The sequence below is a fragment of the Capsicum annuum genome, chromosome 6 (genome assembly GCF_002878395.1).
Source record: "Capsicum annuum cultivar UCD-10X-F1 chromosome 6, UCD10Xv1.1, whole genome shotgun sequence".
Lineage (NCBI taxonomy): Eukaryota > Viridiplantae > Streptophyta > Magnoliopsida > Solanales > Solanaceae > Capsicum > Capsicum annuum.
This window is the reverse complement of record NC_061116.1, coordinates 219,018,993-219,041,975: the sequence shown is the minus strand read 5'-3', so window position 1 is coordinate 219,041,975 and position 22,983 is coordinate 219,018,993. Positions and strand designations below refer to the sequence as shown.

Sequence of the window (22,983 nt, the reverse complement as noted above, 5' to 3'; positions counted from 1 at the left end):
ATGTGTTAGGAGACGCATTTCCTAAGTCATTAGTTTTACTCTGAAAAGATGCAGTTCTTTAGAAAGGCCTTGATTCACCCCTTTTACTGTACTTTTCACAAGTTGTGACCTGATGGCACTCATAGAATTTTCTAGTGTAAACTGGGGCAAAATTGTGTTCGTGTTTACTGAAATTTATTTTATACTTAGGACCCTCCTGAAGAATGGGACAGGACCCTCCTGAAGAATGGAAATTTATTTTATGCTCAGGACCCTCCTGAATAATGGGACAGGATCCTCCTGAAGAATAGGAATTTATGTTGTGCTCAGGACCCTCCTGAAGAATAGAAATTTATTTTTTACTCAGGACCCTCCTGAAGAATGGGACAGGACCCTCCTGAAGAATGAGAATTTATTTTATACTCCGGACCCTCCTGGAGAATGGGACAAGACCCTCCTGAAGAATGGGAACTTATATTGTGCTCAGGACCCTCCTGAAGAATGGGACAGGACCCTTCTGAAGAATGAAAATTTATTTTTTGCTCAGGACCCTCCTGAAGAATGGGACAGGACCCTCCTGAAGAATGGAAATTTATTTTTTGCTCAGGACCCTCCTGAAGAATGAGAATTTACTTTGTGTCCAGGACCCTCCTGAAGAATGGGATGTTATTTTTCTAAGTCACCTTTTATTTTGAGTTCAGGAACATATTTGAAAAATCAGAAAAAAAAAGAAAGTCAGAAGCCTGCATGAAGAACAGGGTGAAGAAGTAACAAGTCCAGGAGTCTGCCTGAAGAACAGGGTGAAGAAAAAGGAAGTCCAGGAATCCGTCTGAAGAATAGGATGAAAATTATCAATTGCAAGTCAGGAGCCCGCCTGAAGAATAGGGTGAAGATTTTAAAGTCCAAACCAAAAGAAAATCTGAAGAATAAATCAATTGTCAAGTTTCTCTTTAATGTCAAAAGCAACCGAAGTGGAATATTTTATGTTTCAAGTTCAACTCAGAATAATAACTATCTCACCATTTGAGAAGTCATGAAGATTCAAGTCAAGATTCTAGAATAGCTGAATAGATAAGATCTTTCACTTGTATCTTCAATTTTATTTTGTTATTTATGTGAATGTAAAAGCAGAAGTCATTAACCGAAAACTCGACGGAATCTCACTCGACCTTTATCCCTTAAAACCTGGAATATGTAGGCAGTTCAAAACCAGGACTCGGTCACATCTTTTATTTTACTTTATTTTATTTTATCTTCACTTTTAGAATAATCAGAGGATCAAAAATCATATCTTGTCTACTTTTTTAAATGAAAACTCTTCGAGATTTCACACAAAGAGGGGCAAAATGTAGACATGTGATTTTTGACCCTCCCCGAGTGTAATATATTTATGTTTTGATATTAAATATTTATATTTGAACAGATATTATTTTAATTCTTATTTTATTTTAATAAATTTTTAGATAAAATTAATTAACTATATGAAGTTAATTTTAGGATATTATTTATTTTTATTCCAATTTTTAAAAAATAATACAAAAATGTTTAAAAAAATATATTTTTTAAAATAGATAAGTTAGTAGTTTCAATACTATTTTATTATATATATTTTGGCTATTTATAAATTTTATTGTATTTCTTTTAAATATCAAAATTAATTAATTATTATTATTATTTTTATAATTTTATTTATTTTTATTTTATTCATTTATTATTGTATTATTATCTTCTATTTTAAAATAAAAAGAGAAAAAGTAAAAAAAAAAAAAAAGATAATCAATTCAAAAGTTAAATCCTATCCTATCCTAATTACTCCCCCCAAAATTTCCATATTTAAAGGACTCCCACCCCCCAAAACAAAATATACGTACACTATCTATCTATCAGACTTTGATAGAAAAATATCAGAACCAGAGAAAAACACTGAAAAAAAACAAAATAAAAAAAAAAACAGAGGGAGAGAACATCAAAAACAAAAAGTGAGAAAGAAACAACATTCAAAATCAGACAAAGAGAAAAGGGAAAAGGAAAGAGTGGTGAATTGAGTTTCGAGTTTCCATTCGAGTTTTGAGGATGATTTCTTGCTTCATCACAGGTTCTATTCGATGTGTATCATTTATTCTGTAAACTTTATTGTAAACGAGCATGAAATAAAAATGTTCAAGTAAAGATTATGTATTATTTGGTCTGTGTAGTTGATCGATTACATAAACTTTCTATTATTATATGTTATACTGTCAAATTATCAGATATTTATTTATTTATACTGTGTTGAATATAAAAATACTGCGTATGATACTGTCCGATTTAAAATTAAAACAGAAAGAAAAACAGTAAATATATATATGTATATATATATATATATAAACAAACATTATACAAACCATTTGCATACATTGTATCTTGTATAATTCTGTACATACACCAACATATCATACATATTACTTGTTGTTCTTATTTTTTTCACTTACCGCACACTGGATACGTACATACATAGCCACTAACATAAATCAGAAAAAAAGAAAAAAAGAGTAAGTGAGAAAGGAAAAAGAAAAGTTTTGGTTAAAAAATAAAATAATAAGAATAAATAAAGAAGGAGTGATCGGAGAGGAACAAAATTGTAGAAACTAAAAAATAACTGAGAGAAAAGATTGAAAAAATTGAGAGAAAAGATTGAAAAACGCATAGATCAGTTTTTGTATTAAGTTTTTCTAAAAGAATATTTTTCTTTCAATTTTTTTTTTATTTGTGTCTATCAGTCATATTGTGGTGAGTTTTTGTATATTTAAATTCTTATCTTATTATTTTATTTATTTAATTTCATTTTATCTTTTATTCATTATTATTAGCAAGGTTTAATAATTATTTGTTACGATTAATTAATTGTTTAAAAATGAATTTTGTTTAAGTTTACTTTTAAAATTAATGACATTTCAAGAAATTAAAGTTTTTAACGCTAGATAATTTTTAGACACGTTTAAAATATTCGTCTCAATTAAGAATGTGGCATACATATCTTTCTGAGACATTTAAAAATTCAAGGATGCAATAATGCACCTTAATAAAATATTTTTCTAAAAAATAACTTTCATCGATTTATTTAATATAAGATAATAGATAAGTTTTAATATTAAAAAATGAGTGAACTTAGGCCTTAACATAATTTAATAAAATAGTTTTAAGTTAAGATAAGTCAATTAAACCTACCGTGCTAGAACCACGGGACTTGAAGGGTGCCTCACACCTTTCCCTCGGTCAACAAAATTCTTTACCCGGTCTTCTGTTTCCGCAGACCATAATAAAGAGTCATTTCCTTTTGATTAGGGATTCAAAAAGGTGACTTGGAACACCAAAACTCAATTCCAAGTGGCAACTCTATTAATAAAATAATCCCTATTCAAAATCGTCACTTTAATTGAAAAAATCCTTCGACTCAACGCCCTCCGAGCGAGAAAGGGGTGTGACATTGTTGATAGTCAACCTCCTTCTTGATCATTATCAAATCTAATTTTTGGTGAAAAAAGTAACGGATGAATGGCAACTTACCAAGGACAAAAACATGTTGAATTAATTGAAGAACGCATATACACCCATTTATGTGGCACCAAAATGAGGTTTAAAATTTTTTTTTTTTGGTAAGACGAGGTTTAAAAGTTTTGTTTTTCGTTAAACATCATAACAAGTCAAAAGATGGTCAAATAAAATAGTTTTTTCCTTTTTCTTTAAGTACAGTAACAAGACAAAAGATAAAATTGGATTGGACAGAGGGAATACCAAAGCTTCTCGAGATTCGTGGATATAAGATCAAAATACCAATCGAGCATTTTGTGAAGCATTTTAAAAAATTTTCCCACAAACAGAAACTGTTGTAAGACTACTTTGTTTTACAATTTTTTTCCACTTGTTTAATACAAAACAAAAGCTACTTTACTGCAATATGTTGATTCTGCACAATAATTTTCAGAAGACTTTTTATTACAATATAGTGAAAGCAGCAGACAAAATCATAAATCATAATCTTTTTAAGTTCCAGAACCATTTTAGTTTTAAGCATTAAAACCTCTACGTATGTTTTCATGCACAAATTCAAATTATACACCTATTTTTCTTCTCTTCCTTTCAATTTTTACGTCACCAACTGCCATTGCCAGCCTATACGCCTTCCCTTCTCATTTTGGTGAAATCTCTGTGCATCATGTCAATATCAATAAATTTGATCCAACCCATGTGAAGAGGTAAGTGAGGAAGGAGAGAGGGATCATTTACTCTCTCTTTGTGTGTTTACTCTATATATTACTCTCATTTCTTCCTTAGAGTGCTGAACTTTTTCTTTTTCCTGGTTGTGTTTATAGTTGAACAGATCTTTAAAGGTATAAACTTTGAAGCAGGTGAAAGAAAAATGGCAATGCGAACGGAAAAAAACTATGTAGGTGCTGGATTCCCTGCGTTCATTAAGGTTTATCGCCCGGAAAATTGCTATCCTAAGCTGGTAATCTTTCCTTTTTTCTAAATTTCTGTTTCTTTGTAATAATATGCATCAGTGCATTCAGTTGTATATTACGATATTACTAATTTAAATAAAGTTATTTCGAGCCTAAAACTGATAAAACATTTTCATGAAGATGTGTTTTGTTATAGTTTTTGGTTCTTGACTGAAATGATTTATGGCTCATAATCAGTTCTTTTAGATCAGGACTGTTGTTTTAGGGATAAGATGAGTGATATGAATGTCGCTTTTAAACGTTATTGGAAGTAATATTTGAACTTTGAAAATATTTAGTATTTCTTAATCGGGATAGCTAAAGATGCATCTGCAGTAGGGATGAGAGTTTAATATTGTGTTTTCTAGTTGAACGAAGATTGGAGAATGAAATAGCAAATGATGTGTTGGTGTTTACGGCACTAGATTGGACATAATCAGACAATATACTCGAGAAATAGCATCGGATGTTGATCCTCGAAGTCTAGTTTTTGTTAAAATCATAGGTTCATCTACCCTGATTCTGTATTATCCTGGTCTTTATGTTGCATATGCTGTTACCAGCAACCACGCCAAGTTATGTGCCTTTTTGTTTCTCCTTTTCCTAGAGAATTCCCTCGTCCTTTCTCAAGTACTTCAATGGAGATATCCCAGTGGTTTCTCTGCTTGAAGTTGAAGGTCCAACTAGGAGAGCTTGGAGGATTGGAGAGGATTTCTTTTTCGAGGGTGGTTGGCCAAAATTCATGCGGGATAATAACTTGGAGTTCGAAGATTTTCTAAATTTTTCTTATGCTAGAAAATGTATTTTCAATGTAAAAATATTTGGGAAAAATGGCTACTTGAAGCACGATTTAACGGGCATGGAGGAGCTTGAATGAGAAAATACCCATGGTAAGTACCTTTGAAGATCTTCAGGTTTGGGGCAATACATCATTCGTTACGCATAATCTATAAAGTCAAATCCAAAAAGAGTAACTCGCGAAAAAACCAACTGTACTGGTACAGGGATACAAGCTGATGCTCCGCTAGCTGATCAAGTACCTGATGGGTCAATAAACTCTGGTGTCTCAGTCGCTTTGTTTGAAGTCGTCTTGAAGAAATCCAACTTTTCAAAAGTATTGTTGGTAAGTTTATTTATTGAAAATATTTTGGTTTCATGTATAAATTTGTGAATGCATCCTATATGTTCTCAAAAGTGTCATTATATACAACTGATTTAGTGTCAAAAAGGCAAAACAGTGTGGAAAATTCCTGTCTGGTAACTGCATTTTTAATTCCTCTCACAAGGTAAGTATCTAGAGATGAACATCATGAGCTAGTGTTGAAATTATGACTTTTGGATGATATAATTCTTGCACTTGAAAGTTTAGGGGAGTGTAATATGTGAGATTTTGTGAAAGATATTTATGTGTTTCTTTCCTTAGTACTCATTTGACAAGGAGAAATATATTTTACCTTGAAAACAGAAAAAATTTCACTTATACTTCAGATAAATATGGTTTGCAAAAGATAAACTCATCGATTTATCATCATCTAGTTTTCACTTGAGTGACTTTACAACGACATTGACTAAATGAATTGTATTAGTCAAATGGTATTCTTTGAAGTACTTGAATATACTGTGAATCATGATGAGAAGTAGTATACTAATTGTCGATCTGTCGTGTTTTTAATTCATAGCATTTGATACTCTGACCACTTGGTTGTTGAATGTATATTCTGTTTGAGCGCGTTTTTTACTATATATACTTTATGCAGAACATACCCGCTTCATTTGGCTACAAGTACATGAAGAGTGGGCAAAAATTTGAGAAGACAGCTACTCTTCAGACTGATGGTAAAAGTTGGCCGGTCATTGTTCATAGTACCGATAGACTTAAATTTCGAAAAGGGTGGTGCAAATTTGTACGGGACAATAACGTGCATGTAGGAGATGTTCTATGTTTTGAACTAATTGATGAGGATAATTTCATACTGAAAGTTCGCATTAGGCGCGCCTAAGTCTCGTCGAGGTATAATCATAGATAGAGGCAATTTCCTTTGATTGATCAACTTACTATCTGGTTCAAATGTTTCTACTTGAGAGAGGATAGAATGTGAACTAAACATGTATTTTCATATCGGAATAGAAGGTTAATGTAATCAGAAGTTTAAATTAATGTATTTGCATCATTTTGTCATATGCTAAATGCTTCAACATAGTTAACCATCTGGACTTCCGAACTCCCTAGCTTTTGGCGCTAAAACTGCAAATGAACTCATTTCAATTTGAAAACAAGTACTCAAGATATATGGTCAGTTCATACTGTAAGTTAGTGTTCGATGACATTCCAACTTACACTATTGTCGTGGAATTAGAGACATTTGATTATTCTGATTAAGTTCTGGTTAGAAATTCTTAGCCTAGAGGGAAGTTGATTAGTCCACATCATAGTATGGTCAGTTCATACTGTAAGTTAGTGTTCGATGACATTCCAACTTACACTATTGTCATGGAATTAGAGACATTTGATTATTCTGATTAAGTTCTGGTTAGAAATTCTTAGCCTAGTGGGAAGTTGATTTAGTCCACATCGTAGTAGACTTCATCCTACTATTTTGGAGGCGTTGATGTGTGCTCGCACTTGGTTATAGAATGAAATAAATGGTAACTGATTCTGTTAAGAACTTGTTATGTTAATAATACTTTTCAATTTTTGATACAATATTGATTAATTGAATTACATACCTCTCTTTTCACGTTCAACTTCAACAGTCAACCAAGTTTCACGTCTAACATTACTTGACAAAGAGGAAGAGCCAGATTCCAGCGGGCTCACTGGGCTGTAGCCAGATTCGAGTGGACTTACCATCAGAGGTTTTTGTAGTCAGTAGTGGTTGTTGCAGCCTGTTGTAGTCTCTTTCAGACTTAACTAGGCTTCACTTGGTTCTGGTGAAAAATGTGTGTGTCAAGAAGGGTGTAATGTGGCCACTGGCCAGGCGTACCAAGGATTAAGGCATTATAAGCCATAGAAACATCTGTTGTGTTACATCATTGAATGTTTAGTTGTAACTGTTAACTCTTTCATTATGTGTTTTTGATCTGTTAACATTTATCAACAGTTGTGGCTTCACTTTTGTTTTCCGGACTATTTTGTCATGTTTTTTTCTTGAATCTAACAGGAGCATCTCCTTACCTTCAGTTCTGCCAACACTTATGACTTATGGGATGCTTTGATCCATTCTTAAACACCAGAAATTGAAAAGCATGAGCACATTATTTCCAAATTTATCAGAGTCATCAAGATTTGTTATGTTTTCAAGAATGTTGGTGTACGTATATCTTCCTTCTTGTGATTAATTGCAGGGTTTTTCAGTTTTCATAGAGGGGAAGACCTTGAATCATCGACAATGCCTAGTATACTAGATATCCTGCACTCTGTCGTCATAGAGGAAATTGGAAGGAGTTGCAGAAATTTTGCTGAGCTCAAGAAAATGAAGGTTGAATCTTTAGTCTGGATAACTGTAAAAAAGAAGCAGCTTAAGGAAATTGGAACTTCTCTTATGGCTATTTCATTTCCTATTTTCGATGCGTGGTTAAGAAATTACAGAAAGCTGTGTAGTAAACTTGGTCCATTTGATTAGATGTATTGATAAGTATTATAGTAACAACCTTGCCCAGTAGTAATATTGTGGCTTTTGGGCCTAAGACTACATGGCGTTAGAATGTGTTACCCAAATGCTTGAACAAGTCCATAGACCCTACAGTCCTAGCCTCAAATCGGACAATTATCACTCGGTTGGTTGAGCTCTTACAAATAGAAGTTCCTCGCTTATCTAAATCTGTTGTCCTAAATGTACGTTATACATTACAGTTTTACCAATGTGACGGAGGATGCAAGTTTTTGTTCAGAGAAGCTGCAGAAGTTGGGTTGGCAATATAGGCCACTGGAGGAAACTCTAACTGATGCAGTTGAAAGTTACAAGCAAGGTAGGTGGCTTTCTGGTTTCAAGAAAAGGAGACATCTCAAGTTCACCTTTTTTCCTTATTGTAATACTTTGTGGTTAATTATTGTTGCTCTGTATGTCTTTCAAGTTCATTCTCTTGCAAACTAGTATCTATACTACGTAGTGTGGAATAAGGAGGTTATACTATACCCCTTTTGAGTTGTATTTCGTTAGTCTCTTTTTGTTGTTTCATTTGCTCTCAGTTGGGGTACATTTCTCTCAATGTGTGTTCAAGTTCAACCTTGTATTTCTATCCTGGAGCTTATCAGAATGTCGCTTTGGTAGCGCATATTTAGTGAAGGTGCTTGACAAATTTGTCTAATGTTGGTGAGCTTTTAGACATTTCAATATGAACAGAGCATTCGAGCTAAGAATTCGTATGCTTATTGTCACGCCTCAAATCCTATTGGGCGGACTGGCACCCGTAACCGAGGAGGCCCGGGAGAACCAGCTCATAACCTTATACTTCCCATGCATACCTCTATGACAACCCAAAATTCGAACAGCATCATGTCGCATATAAAAGGAAATAATCACCTGTATAAGCTCGAGCACACATATACATGTATATACAATACTTGGCCATTGGAGCCATCACGTCTATTAACAAAACACCACCTTGACTGTACATTAGGTCTACAAAGCCTCTAGACAATACACAGAGTTTAACTAAGGTCAGGACACACCCCGCCATATAACTAAATTCTATACAATTCCAAAAGTGACTGGATATGACACGGAAAGCCCCGAAGCAAACTGGAGCTCACCAAAAGCAGCTGGGTATCCTGACTCCTACTTGTGCGGTGTATGAGCTGAGGTACCTGTGCCTGCAGCATGAAATGTAGGTCCCTCGTGGGGGACGTCAGTACGAAATATGTACTGAGTATGTAAAGCTGTAGATAATCACATATGATATAGGAGCTCAATAGAAATCAGAAACAAGTGAATAAATCGTAATAAGAGTGGACCACACTTACTAGAACTTGTGACAACCTGTACATTGTATTTATTCAATCACTTTACCTTCGTTCTTATCATCTTTGTAATCATTACTGTACTGTACTGTGACCATTAAGCTGCCTCTAGTACATATCAACTGGGATCGACCCATGATAGGCTTATGCCCCTGGGATACCACCCGATAAGAGAGAACTTCCATCACTTAGTTTAATTAATCTTTGAGATTGTTATTTCGGTCGCCACCGCATTTTTGACACTTTGAAACAATGATACGTCAATAAGAGACATATAAATAGACCATCAATGCAATAACTATGAAGTAAGAACTCATTGGCACATCAATGAAGTGTTTTGGAGTCATCAATGCCATAACAATGAAGTAGGAACTTATTGGTATATCAATGAAATGTTTTGGAGTCATTAATAGCACATGGATCTTGTTTGAGTAACCGGATACTTTCTGACATTCATTAGTGCAATAAACATGTAAGATTTGGAAAACAAGTAAGTATTGGAATGTCTTGACATCTTGTAGGGTGGAAACAAGTTCATTGGTAACGTAGGACATCATACAAAACCATTATGGATCACATGTTACTGAATAACTTTGGAAACTTTCTTAATAGAACAATTGTTCACTTTCATGCTAAAGATATGGTATAGAGTATGCTTTACATACCTAACTGTCAACCTTCAATACTAGTCTCAAATGGACTTCTCGTCTTTTCGGATTACTTATCTACAATGAACATATGTAGCAATCTAGTATTAGGACCAAATGTCACAATTCAATTATTTGAATTCACCAAACTAGTGGTTAAGTAGTAGGCCTTAATTACACCATAAAGGGTGTCACTTTAAACCTCTTATACTCCTATTACATTCACATGCCATGCATATTCATACAACATCCTCCAATATCAAGTTTGGATTCATTTATCCTTCCAACCAATCCATTAAACCAAATTGAGCCATAGACATAAATAAACATCAATTCAATAGTATATCACCATATCCACCTTCCATAACTCAATTACCATATCCACCTTCCACAATTCAATACAACCAAACCATGCAAAATAGTCCATAACCCTATTTTCATCACTTTTCAATAACAACCAATACATATAATCCTCTATCACACATATACATATGGAAGATAACAAAGGCAAACAATATTCATACCTTAGAATTCACCTCTTGATTATGCAATCCTTTTTGCATAAATAATAGGTGCCGTTCGAAGCTCTTAAGATGACAAACGCAGTTATCGGATTACTTTGGAATTTCTACGGTTGAATCAAAAGTAATTTAAAGGTCAAATTTGGCTAGAGTTTGTTCTTTCTCAATGATTGATGATGAAAATGAGTTTTTGAACTCATATACATGTATATATACACATATTTCCGTCCATAATACATAGGGAATGACCAAAGTGCCTTTAAAATTTAAATAATGTCAAATCTGTCCTTTGGTGGACTGCTTTGATAAGCTAAAGTAGATCGACTATAACTCTTTGCTCCGATATCGGAATTGGGTGAAATTGGTATTGTTGGAAAGATAATTCAAAGGGATTTCATTTAATATAAAGTAGGCCACCCATTTCGTCCTGTACAAGGAGTTATGATCGTTTGAAGTTGATCCTAAAAATTTATTTTGAGAGGCTGAGGTAAAACGAGTATAACTCCTTACTCAGACGTTGGATTTGGATGAAACCAATTGCATTAGAAAGAAGACTCAAAGATCTTTCTTTTCATAGGTCGCAGCTCTCCCATTTTATTATATTAAGGGAGTTATGATCGTTCAAAGTTGACCCAAAAAAATGGCTGGCCTCAATAGTTTGTGTGCAGAAAATTTTCCTGCACATTTACTATTCACAAATATCTCGGCCACCGTTTTATAGTTTCGAACGTGCTCGATTATATACGAAACCTATCCGTTTTTGGAAATCTTTATATCGTTGGAAAGCTTGTTCAATAACCTTCGTATGGAACCATCGACGGGCAAATTCCGGTATAAATAAAATAAAATAAAATTAATTCCATATAAATAAGACCAATCCACGTACTTGAATACGGGGCGTCACACTTATGTTCACAAGCTAATTGTCAAGAAAATGAAAATCAAGACAGATTCAAGAAACTTCCCTGGAGAATAATACGATAGCACAAGTAAATTCTGAAGTTGTGTACAAGTTAGAGTACGAGCCCTACTAATTGCCTATTTGTGGAACAAGTAAGTAAACATGGTTCACAGAAGTAACTACTGAACACAGTGTTTTTACGTGGAAAACACCCGGCTCAAGAAAGGTGTAAAAAAACCACGACTTGTACCTCTACAGGATTTAACCCCAACTTCACTATAATACTTGATCCTCAACAATCAACAGAATTACAAGACTTCTTGTAAACTAGGAATTAAAACTTTTAAAACTTCTAACTCCTATCACTACAAAAACACAAATCTTCCCAAGATAAATTCTCCCAAGTCTTCGAGTTCCCAAACTTGAAGACACAATTCCTAACTCAGTTTATAGATCACTGAGACTAGAACAATAACTCATTACAACTCAAAGAACCTACCTACTACACAAAGTCTACAACTTGCTAAGTAAGAGACCAGGTTCTTCTTCAAGTATATATGCACCCTGGTGATACACCTGTAATAGAGTCCTGGTTGATTTATGCTTCTTTCTTCTTTTTACTCTATCAAGTAACTTTACTCCTTGTTGTAGCCGTTTCTCCTTCCCTCATTAAATATGACTTTTTTGCTTTATCCTTTATCCTTGCAGAACTCTTCTCATGGTTGGACTTCTAGATCAACTCAACTTCTTAATGTTGCATTTTTCTTCCACTTTACTGAAGTGATAAGTGTTTGAGAAGGTTCCTGAATATTCTTGCTTATCCACTCCTGTCTATGCGCAGTATTATCTTATCAACAGCCTTGCCTGCAGCTTTTCTTTGTACACTTGAATGGACCATCGTTCACAACATGTTTCATTCATATGTCTATCATCAAAAACTCCACATGCCTTAACAAATTGCCCCTTTTTGATGATGAAAAACATAGCAGCATAACATTACAGACCCCTGACTTACTCAATAAGGCATTTGAATAAAGACTAGCATAGAATGAAACAGGTTAGTCATTGAGTTATAAGTATTGCATAGCCTACTCTTCCCCCTTTTGACACCATCGAAAAGTTGGATCAACAAGTGAAAAACGTCTAATAATTCATGGCCATTGAGGCTATCACTAAGATAATCAAAATTCAGAATAAGAGAACATAAATACAATATGAGAAAACAGGAGCAGAAAATAGTAAAACAACTAAGCCCAGTTTATTCATTTGCAGAGATGACTACATATACCAAAAAGTAAACTAAGAGAGAATAAGCTGTCAGGAAAAGGAACAAAAGGAGATAGGCTTAAGATATCAGTGAAGAGGCTAAGTAGAAGAAGAGAAAGGAATAAGAGAGGTGAGTTTCCTAATAACATCTGCATTTTCAGCTCTCTCTTTTTCTAACAAGGAATTAAGGGAAGCAATTTGAGTATGGAGGATCCCTTTTTCTTCTTCATGAGCAACCTGTGCAGCCCCAAAGTTGCCTGAGCAACTTCCACCTCAACTTGTTTCTCAGCCAGTGAATTTCTCAATCGTTGCATCGGATTATCAGTACTCTTCATGGAAACAGGTAGCATCATATGGTTCACATGCCCTATGATATCTTTGGTAGTCTGTGAAGACCACACTTGAACAGAAACACCTAAGTCCTCAAATATGGGGGTGAGCCAGAATTGATAAGGTAGATCATGTCCATTCACTTCCTTGAGTAGAACTCTTTGTATATGCTTTAGTATGAGTCAAGGCAGATCAATTCGTACTTCAGTACCCAACAGCTCCATGAGTGTAAAATCAAGAAAACTTACCACACACCGTCTCTCCTTCCTAGGAATAATCATTTTGTGGACCAAATTAAAATAGAGCTGATATAGTGGGGACATCTCCCTCTTGAGGACTCTTCTATGGTGGAGCAAGTTAGGATTGCCAAAAAACTTTCTACATATGTTGAGGGCAGAGGCAAGATTATCCAGAGGAGGCCAAGCAACCTTGACATAGTGACCTCATCCCCCAGAGGGAATACGTAAAATCCTAGCAATGTCAGCAATATAAAGGTTTATGGTAACCTTTCTAACAGTAGTGGAGAATAATTCACCAATTACCACCCCATTCGTAAAAAACTCATATACTCCAGGTTTAGCAAATCTACGGTGAAGATCACCCTGAAGAAATAAATGTGACCAACCTTGAAACTCTAATTTATCCAGTAACACTTGCATATCAAGTCCCCCAAAACCATTAATTACCCTCCCTCTAGCTAATTTTTGCTTTTAAAAGTGAAGATAATGAGCCTCAGGAGTATCCTGATGAGAAGATGAGTAGGGAAATTCAAACTCAGGTCCTAAGTCATCAGTAGCATCTGGGGTAAAGTCAGTCAAATGAGTCAGAAGGAACAGGTGGAGTGACCTGTTTCTTGGGACGAGTAAAAGGCTTGGAAGGGGAAACTTTTGAGGAGGAGGAGGATACTTTGATAGTAAAAGGAATTTTTAAAGAGGGGGAGGCCTTTTGAGTAGGTTTAAAAGAGGGTTTCGGGGGCAATGAGGGTTTTTGAACTTTGGCCATGATAGTTTTTGTCTTTCTGACAGATCAAAGTAGAAGATCAGGAGAAGATGCACGAGGAGGGGTGGGATCAGATGTAGCCATACGATTCTTTTTGATGGCTCGAAGAACCTTGGAAAATGATGCATATTCTCGTTGTTTTCTTCCTCGAGTGTGAGGAGTACGAGGGATAGAGATATTTGGAGAAAATTTTGGTGGGGCAGTGTTGTCAACAGTGACGAGAATGGAAAGAGGTTTTCTTGGGAGCTTGAACCTGGACCTTCTTGGGATTAGCTCTGCGATAGAAAGTTCATCTCTGTCACTAAGATTATCATCAGCTTTAACAATGTGGAGTGGGATAGAAGGAAGAAGGAGAGGTTTCAAAGAGAATGAAGAAGGAAGAAATTTGGGCAAAAGGGTTTGGGAAATTTCTGAAAGCAGCAAAATCGATGAATTTCTGGGTGATTGAAGGAGGAATTAATAGAGAAAAGGTGATGTTTGGATTAAGGATAAGTGCGGTGAAGAGATTTGGAACAAAGTCAGTGGAGGAGGAGGAAGAAGAGGAGAAAGATGAAGAGAATGATGCTATTTTTGAATCAGGAAAGTGTATTTAAGAGAAAAAGATGTGGAAGTTGAAAGGGTGAGGGACTGTATTTGGCAGAGGAGTAATGATGAGTGTTTCAGTCCTAATGGGAAAGAAAGTGGCAGCTTTTTTAAAGGGAAGGGACTCTTTGTATTTTGGCGGTTTAAATGGACCAAGAAGGAACCAGGAAATCAACTTGTTTCTCTTTAAGCTACTTTGAAGTAATAACAATCATACATGAATGACTAAATAGACAAAATTGCTTCTGTGATCAAGGCTTTCTGCAAAATCAACACATACATGAGTCAACATACTCTAAAATCTTGGACTTAGGATATACAACTTAATGTGTGAGACTGAATTAACCAACAATCACTTGTAAAATCAAATTATTCTAGTCAAGCATTGAGGGAGACTTATGCAATTTTAATCATCCCAAAGGCTAACCTAATTTTTTCAAAGTGTTCTCTACTCAAGACCTTAGTGAAAATGTCAGCAATCTATTCCTCAGTAGAACAAAACATAATGGATATATGACCTTTTTCAACATTATCTCTAAGAAAGAGATGCCTAATATCAATATGTTTGGTTCTCTTATGTTGAACAAGATTTTTAGCTATGTTAATAGCACTTGTATTATCACAAAAATAGGAATACAACCAACATCTATACCAAAGTCCATGAGTTGTTACTTAATCCATAGCAATTGAGCGCAACAGGATCCTACAGCAACATATTCAGCTTCAGCAGTAGACAAAGCAACTAAATTTTGCTTCTTTGTGGACCAGGTAATCAAACATGATCCAAGGAAGTGTGCCATTCCTGTAGTGTTTTTCCTGTCCACCAGATATCCTGCATAATCAGCATCTGAGTAACCTATCATATTAAAGTTACTACCTTTGGGATACCATAAGTTAAGATCACTGGTTCCCTTCAAGTATCTAAAGATTCTCTTCACAGATTTTAGATGTGATTCTTTGGGTTTTGCTTGAAACCTGGCACATAAACCTACACTGAACACAATGTTAGGCCTGCTTGTTGTGAGGAAAAATAATGACCCAATCATACCTCTATACATTTTTTGCTCTACATCTGAACCTGTTTCATCCAACTCCAACTTTGTGGTAGTTGCAATAGGAGTACTTATCTCTTTTGCCTCCTCTATGAAGAATCTCTTGAGAAGCTCTTTGACATACTTCTGTTGGTGAATCATTGTCCCTGAAGCTGACTGCTTTATTTGCAAGCCTAATAAGTAATTCAACTCTCCCATCATGCTCATCTCAAATTCACAACTCATGAGTTTGCCAAACTCATGAGTCATACTCATATTTGTTAAGCCAAAAATAATATCATCCACACACACCTGCACAACTAACAAATCCTTCCTATTAGTCTTTAAGAAAAGGGTATTATCAATTTTACCTCTGGTATGTCCATTCTCCAGTAGAAACTTTGACAACCTTTCATACCAAGCTCTAGGTGCTTGTTTCAACCCATACAAGGCTTTATCCAGTTTATACATATGATCAGGAAACTCTTTGCTTTCAAATCCTGGAGGTTGCTTGACATACACCTCCTCTTTGAGAAAGCCATTCAAAAATACACTTTTACATCCATCTGATAGAGTATAAACTCCTTGTAGGCAGCAAAGGCAACAAGTAATCTTATAGCTTCTAGTCTTGCTACAGGAGCAAAAGTCTCATCAAAGTCGATTCCTTCCTCTTGGTTATATCCTTGGACCACCAACCTTAACTTGTTTCTTGTGACTGTTCCATGCTCATCAACTTTATTCCTGTACACCCACTTAGTTCCAATAACTGATCTGTCTTTTGGAAGAGGAGCTAAGTGCCATATTTTGCTTCTTTCAAACTAATTCAGCTCTTCTTGCATAGCTATGATCCAATCAACATCAAGCAATGCTTCAGTTATCTTCTTTGGCTCTATTTCTGACAGGAATGCCTTGAAAGCACACATACTTCTCAGTCTAGATCTTGTAGTAATCCCAAAGGTGAGTTCAGTGAGAACATTTTCTATAGGATATGATCCTTGATACTTGTACCCTTTTGGAACCAAGCCTAGAGAGATACTGGGGTCACTGATGATATTTTGTTCTGGGGTAGTTGGTGACACAGTTCCCCTATCACTGTGCCTTTAGTTTCAGTTCCCCCTATTGAAGTGCCTCCAAGTTTGGTAGCTTTATTCAATAAAATGGTTTGTGTAACTTGTTCCTCAACATCATTTTCTTCCTGCAGGTTAGTCTTAATACAGGATTCATCAAAGATCACATGCATGCTTTCTTCAACACAGTTTGTTCTGTTGTTTAAAATCCTATATGCTTTACTATAAAGTGAATATCCTAAGAAGATTCCCACATCACTTTTAGTATCAAATTTTCCCAAATTATCCTTTTCATTATTATGTATGAAACATTTACATCCAAAGATTCTAAAGTGAGAGATGTTGGGTTTTCTTCCTTTTAGTAATTCATAGGGCGTCTTCTCTAACAAAGGTCTGATCATGCATCTATTTATGATATATGATGTAGTACTTATTGCCTCAGCCCAAAGGTTTTTAGCAACATTTGCTGGAAGCATCATTGTTCTAGCCATATCTTTCAAAGTTCTGTTTTTCCTCTCCACCACTCCATTTTGTTGTAGTGTTCTAGGATCTGGGAAGTTGTGATCTATACCATTTGTTGAACAGTATTTCAAGAATTTTACATTCTCAAATTTTGAACCATGGTCAGACCTTATGGAAACTAATGAAGTGTCTAATTTCTTTTCAATTTTCTTAATGAATATTTCAAAGACATCAAAGGCATCTTCTTTAGAGGATAGAAACAAAGTCCAAGTAAACCTAGAATAGTCATCAACAATCACAAATACATACCTTTTTCCACCTCTGCTTTGAAGTCTCATGGGTCCACATAAGTCTACATGAACCAACTCAAGGCACTTGGTTGTGCTAACATGGTTCTTTGACTTAAAAGAGGATCTTACCTGCTTCCCCCTTACACATGCACTACATAGATTTTATTCCTTGAACTTGGTCTTGGGTGATCCCAATACCATGTCTTTGGATGAAAGTATGTTTAGTTGTTTCAGACTTGCATGACCAAGTCTTCTTTGTCAAAGGAGGGGATCATTTTCTATAGCACTCAGACAAGTCAGCTTCGGTCCTGGTAGTGCCATGATGTCAGCTTTGTATACATTTTTATATCTCCTTGCAGTGAGCACAACCTATTTAGTATACATCTTTTTTACCTTGACTCCTGCAGCAGTAAAAACAACTTTATTACCTTTATCACACAGCTGTGAGATGCTCAACAGATTATGCTTTAATCCTTCTACAAGATAGATATCCTGCAATGCTTTTGACTCAGATGAGCCAATCTTTCCAATTCCAGTTATGATTCCCCTTTTTTCATTACCAAAAGAAACTCATCCTCTATTTATTTTGGAGAGTGAAAGAAACTTTTTCTTATCACCAGTCATGTGTCTTGAGCAAGCACTGTCTAGATACCAGTGCCTTTTGTTTCCTTTCACTTCTCCTGCAAAAGAATTCAAAGGTTAGCCTTAGGAACCCAGACAAGCTTGGGTCCTGTTTTATGAGTGAAAGGATGAATTAAAATTCTCATAGTCCATGCAGGCAACATGTAGTGCAACCTGTTTCTCTGACCAGAACTGGTTTTTTTTTCCTTTTGGTCTGATAAGATCTGTTAGCCAGGTTTTGACTATTTAATTTGCTTTTTGCAGCTACTGGACATTCAGTGGTGGGATGTCCAAGGTTTTCACAAATATAACATAAATCTTTTGGATCATCAAAACTTTTGTGAAATCCCAAACCTGCCTTTTCATTAAATTTTTTCTCACTTAATTTTTGACCAATTCTAGAGGAGTTTGTCCACCTGTTTGCCCTTTCAAGATCCAATTTTAGTTTAGAGATTTCCTGATTCAACTTATTCATTTTTTCAGTTAAATCATGACATTCTTCTTTGTATTTAACAAGCTCAAGTTCAGCATCTTCTTGTTCTTTACTCATGGCCTTCTTCCTATTTTCAGTGAGAGTTAATTTGAGAACTTCAGACTTAAGATTGTTGTTTGAAATCTCAAGTTCTGCAACCTATTTTTTGAGAATGCAATTGTCCTTATCAACTGTATCTGAGCAAGCCTTTAGATCTATGAGATCAAATTTAAGACTTTCTAGACTGTTGAACAATTCATCCCTATCAGATGTTAACTCTTGGAAATCATCAATCAATGCACTCATCAGGGAAATAAGTTTTGGCTTTGAGAACAATTTCAGTTTTTCTTTGAGTTCAAGTATACTTACCTCAGAATCCTCATCTTCTTCATCCAGATCTGAATCCCCAAGCGCCATGAATGCAGTTTTATCAACTTTATCTTTATCTAAATCAGAACTCCAGGATGCTATCATTGCATGCTCCTCTTTCCTTTTTGCCTTCAGTTCTTTTTCAGCACTTTCCTTCTTCCATTCTATTTCCCAAACTAGACAGTTGTCACACCACTTTTTAACTCCAAAAAGATTTGTTTTAAGTTTGAAAGAATTTTTATTATTCAGTGACAAAAGAAAATGATTTGTTTCAAAAAAGGATTGTTTTTACATTCAAAATCAGAGTCGCCACTTGGCATAGATTGGGTGTGCCAAGTTACCTTTGGAAATCCTTTTTTTAAAATAGTTTGACTCTGAATACTGATCCGCGAATAGAGATTTCGGCTAAGGAATTCTATTGACTGAGGGAAAGGTGTTAGGCACCCTTTGATCTCGTGGTTCGACCACGATTGCTTGGTAAGGCGTATCGGCTAGTTTGGCATTACAAATGTATAAACCACACAAAACACATGAAACAATCAATCGAAGACACAAAATATAACAAATCCAGAAGTGTAGTGCCCAGTCCGAATTATACAGTTCCAAATAAAAATGCAAAAATATAAATCCTATTCTATTCTACACTAAACTCCACCTGACGTTCTGGGCCTTGACCGTGTGCCATCTTCCGGTACAACTTTCTCGGGGCATTCCCCGGATAAGGCAATACAGATACCTTGGGGAATTCCCCGGTCAAATGAGTACAATTGAGTCAAAGGCGATAAAACAAAGACATTCAACATATATTTCGAATATTCCATAATCCACAAGTTCTCAATTTACCTACCCGAGCCTACTGTTGCCTACCCCGTTCGACCTATCGTGATACTATCGCAAAATCGACAATTAGATGCAAAATTAACAATGACAATGAATCAAAGCAGCTAATTTATCCATCTTTTATCAAATTCTGATCCCTCGATCCATCAACCAAATTATCACATGCTTCGATTATCAATTCAAGTGTTCAAAGTTCAAAACCAATGTCAACCAACACACAACAAAGATTCAAATATACCAAACAACAAATCTTTCATATTCATAACATCAATGCATCATGTGAGGGTAAAATAGAAGAATAATAGAGTTGAAGAATTGGACCTCAAATGATGACTTTATTTCGATCAAATCGGGTTACTTGATTAGAACGCCACCGAACCTTAAACCTACCCAAACTCACAAAACTTGATCCCGAACTTAGTTTAATCGTCAAATCAGACCCAAAATATTAAAATATCAAGAATCCATAACAGATTTTGCTGGAACCAAATCCAAAAGATCGGTTGACTTGTTTTGTTGTGGGACTTGGACTGCTATGGGTCGACCGAAGCTCTGGTGACCCCTAATTGCGATAGAAAGACGACGGGATGATGGTTGGGTTTACCTTTCATTTTGTCGGAGCTCCAGCGAGCCCCAACAATGAATGAAACGGAGAAGAAAGGACGGTAGCAGCATTTTTTTGGTGAGAAAATCCTCTCCCGCGAATCTCTCTTACTCTTTTGCAGCTCTCTCCCTCTCTCTATTCTCAATTCCGATCTCTCTCTAATTACTATGCGTGAGTGTGTGTGGAATTATTATTGTAAGTGGGATGGTCTATGATTGTATATGGTATTGCTGTGAGTGTGTGAAGAGAACAGGAGAAGAGATGAAGTTGGTTAATTCTCCTTTTTGTTCTTTCCCTCTAATGGTCACTGCACGTGAATATTGTGTGTATGTATATATGTTGTGAGGTGTGCTGATGGTTTTCTGGTGAGAATGAGAATTGTGTGGTAGTGGGGTAAGGTAGGTGGGGTAGTAAGGTGGGGGTAAAGGTAGGGTGTGATGTGGTTTATTTTGATTGGGTAGGTTGTTAGGATAAGAGAATATTAGGAATTTGATTTGTTAGGAATTGTTATTTTTTGTATTTTTGTGGGGTATATCACATTTATGAGGGTGTATAATAACAAAAGGTAAAAATAATGGATAAATTGGATTTGGGGAGAGACAAAATTAGGTGTCTACATCATGACCCTCTTTGCATGTAAACACAAAGTGTTTTCATACAAAGAAGTAGACAACGAGACCAAATTTTAACCCGACCATTATTCAAGGAAAGAAAAAAAGGAAAAAAAGCAATCGGTACTTGATTTAGGACATCCTACGTACCCAAGTTACGAAGGAATCAATTGACACGTATCTCAAAGGATTGGAAGAAGATGGACAATATCGAGTTGGAGAGTCGAGTGAGGTCCCTTCGAGGTTCCGATCCGCGGCTCTATTATTACATCAAAAATGAACATTACAAGTTAAAACAAAAATGAAATTACAAAAAATCCTATCTATGCAGTTGCTTTTGGACTCCTGACTTGAGTTTGATCACCCTATTCTTCAGGCGGGTTCCTGACTTGCAATTTCTTCAAGTGTTGCTTGATGGTCAATTTCTTCACCCTGTTCTTCAGGCGGGTTCCTGACTCACTATTTTTCAAACTGTTGACCTTCAATTTCTTCACCTTGTTGATTGACTTTCAACTTTTTCACCTTGTTGCTTGACTTTCAACTTTTTCACCATGTTGCTTGCCTTTTTATTTATTCGCCCTGTTTTTCAGTCGGGCTCCTAAAATCACATCAAAACTAAAAAGAAAATTATACCAAACAAAGATTATTATAAAGATATTTCATTTGCTAGAAAATGAAGTTCCAAACACAAGAATTAAACTTTGCCCCAGTTTATCATCAAAGGACTTTTGTGAAAGTCACATCATTATAGGAATCAAGGAGAATAACTCGACTAAAAGGTACGTCTTATAGGAATCAAGGGGATTACTCGACTAAAAGGTACGTCTTATTGGGCTCACGGGGGAATGACTCGACTAAAAGGTATGTCTTCTAGGGGTCAAGGGAATGAATTGACTAAAAGGTACGCCTTATAGGAATCAAAGGGAATGACTCGACTAAAAGGTACGTCTTATAGGAATCAAAGCGAATGACTCGACTAAAAGGTACGCCTTATAGGAATCAAAGGGAATGACTCGACTAAAAGGTATGTCTTATAGGAATCAAGGGGTATAACTCGACTAAAAGGTCGTCTTATAGGAATCAAGGGAGATGACTCGACTAAAAGGTACGTCTTATAGGAATCAAAGGGAATGACTCGACGAAAAGGTACGTCTTATAGGAATCAAAGCGAATGAATCGACTAAAAGGTACGCCTTATAGGAATCAAAGGAAATGACTCGACTAAAAGGTATGTCTTATAGGAATCAAGGGGTATAACTCGACTAAAAGGTCATCTTATAGGAATCAAGGGAGATGACTCGACTAAAAGGTACGTCTTATAGGGGTCAAGGGGAATGACTCGACTAAAAGGTACGTCTTATAGGAATGAAGGGAGATGACTCGACTAAAAGGTACGTCTTATAGGAATCAAGGGAGATGACTCGACAAAAAGGTACATCTTATAAGAATCAAGGGAGATGACTCGACTAAAAGGTACATCTTATAGGGGTCAAGGGGAATGACTCGACTAAAGGGTACATCTTATAGGAATCAAAGGAAATGACTTGACTAAAAAGTACGTCTTCTAAGAGTCAAAGGAAATGACTAGATTAGAAGGTACGTCTTCTAGGAACAAGGGGAATGACTCGACTGAAAGGTACGTCTTCTAAGGGTCAAGGGGAATGACTCGACTAAAAGGTACATCTTATAGGAATCAACGGAAATGACTCAACTAAAAGGTACATCTTCTAAGAGTCAAAGGTAATGAATCGACTAGAAGGTACGTCTTCTAGGAATCAAGGGGAATGACTTGACTAAAAGGTACATCTTATAGGAATCAAAGGGAATGACTCAACTAAAAAGTACGTCTTATAAGAATCAAAGGAGATGACTCAACTAAAAGATACGTTTTACAGGAATCAAAGGGAATGACTCGACTAAAAGGTACGTCTTATAGGAATCAAAGGAGAT

General features: G+C 35.7%; 1 long non-coding RNA gene across 2 annotated transcripts; it reads left to right on the top strand.

Annotated features, from left to right (window-relative positions):
- Window positions 1-3,985: 3,985 nt before the first annotated feature.
- Window positions 3,986-7,082, top strand: LOC124899358. Of its 2 annotated transcripts, none has more exons than XR_007056813.1 (3): window positions 3,986-4,468; window positions 5,465-5,583; window positions 6,218-7,082. It is a non-coding gene; the product is annotated as an uncharacterized LOC124899358 (long non-coding RNA). The 2 variants fall into 2 exon arrangements; XR_007056814.1 differs by lacking the exon at window positions 3,986-4,468 and adding an exon at window positions 4,485-5,350.
- The last annotated feature ends 15,901 nt before the right edge of the window (window positions 7,083-22,983 follow it).